The following is a 1,710-nucleotide window of genomic DNA, read 5'->3' as shown; positions in this document are numbered from 1 at the left end:
ATACAGATTTCCGCTTATTTCTTGATTGTTTCAAAAGATTAATCTAAAGTTAATCTATACGATAAAAAATTAATTAAAGAGATTAAATGTAAAAAAATTACAGGGGGAAAAAGTTATAACGTGAAAAAAAAAAGTTATAATGAAAACTGTTATCACGTTGGAAGAAACTGACAAATTCATCTAAATTAAGAAGTTAAATAAATTCATTGTAAAACCAAAAAATCCCTTAAAAAATAAATACTAGTTTCCTGTGACTATTTCAAAGATAATTAATAAAATAAAAGGTAATATAGTTCGTCTAAAAGTTGTATCAAGAAGCAGAACTTGAAGCAACAAAAAAAACATGAAATCCTATCCTTCGGAAACGAAACGAAACTCCGTTTTTTATTCGTTATTTACATATTAATTTTAAACGTTTTTAACATATTAACTTTGAACGTTATTAACATATTAATTTTAAACGTTATTAACATATTAATTTTAAACGTTATTAACATATTAATTTTAAACGTTAAACGTTATTTACATATTAATTTTAAACGTTATTTTCATATTAATTTTAGATGTTATTTACATATTAATTTTAAACGTTATTTACATATTAATTTTAAACGTTATTAACATATTAATTTTAAACGTTATTAACATATTAATTTTAAACGTTATTTACATATTAATTTTAAACGTTATTAACATATTAATTTTAAACGTTATTTACATATTAATTTTAAACGTTATTTACATATTAATTTTAAACGTTATTTACATATTAATTTTAAACGTTATTAACATATTAATTTTAAACGTTATTAACATATTAATTTTAAACGTTATTTACATATTAATTTTAAACGTTATTTACATATTAATTTTAAACGTTATTTACATATTAATTTTAAACGTTATTTACATATTAATTTTAAACGTTATTTACATATTAATTTTAAACGTTATTTACGTAGTAATTTTAAACGTTATTTTCATATTAATTTTAGATGTTATTTACATATTAATTTTAAACGTTATTTACATATTAATTTTAAACGTTATTTACATATTAATTTTAAACGTTATTTACATATTAATTTTAAACGTTATTTACGTAGTAATTTTAAACGTTATTTGTTTGTCAGAAATGTCTACTGTTACTGGCGGCTCACATTTACTCACATTTACTGACAAATCAATTAAATTTGTCCAGTGTAAAACTTTAAAGTTGATCACTGAACATTTTTTTCTGTTTCTTCTTGGTTTGCTTTCCTCTTCTGAAAGAAAATAAAAATAATTCGAGTTTAAGTTTTAACTATAATCTGTACTGCCTTAATATATTTGAAATAGGAATCTTTAAAATGTTATAATACATCGGCACAAGTAATTCAACCAGTTTTTCATGAATAAATATTAATTTACCAAGTTTTACCTACTTTTTTAATGTCAAATCAACAACTGTCATAAACATTAACAATAAAATTTATCAAACTATATAGTTTGGTTGAAAGGTTATGTGGGTATGTCCCAGGAGTACATAGACACGTGAGCATGATGGTCAGTGTTATCCATCTTAGCTGGTTTAACGGCGCAACTTTACACAATACAAATCTACGGTTCACCTTACTTAGAGAATCTTTGGTAACAACTAAGGCTATCCATATTTTTCATTCCAAAATGAAACTCCAGTCCAAGTTCACTTTCACAGCCAGTATTCACATT

Source organism: Euprymna scolopes, chromosome 46, assembly GCF_053919585.1.
Source record: "Euprymna scolopes isolate OS-2025 chromosome 46, ASM5391958v1, whole genome shotgun sequence".
Taxonomy (NCBI): domain Eukaryota; kingdom Metazoa; phylum Mollusca; class Cephalopoda; order Sepiida; family Sepiolidae; genus Euprymna; species Euprymna scolopes.
This window is presented reverse-complemented; position numbering follows the sequence as displayed.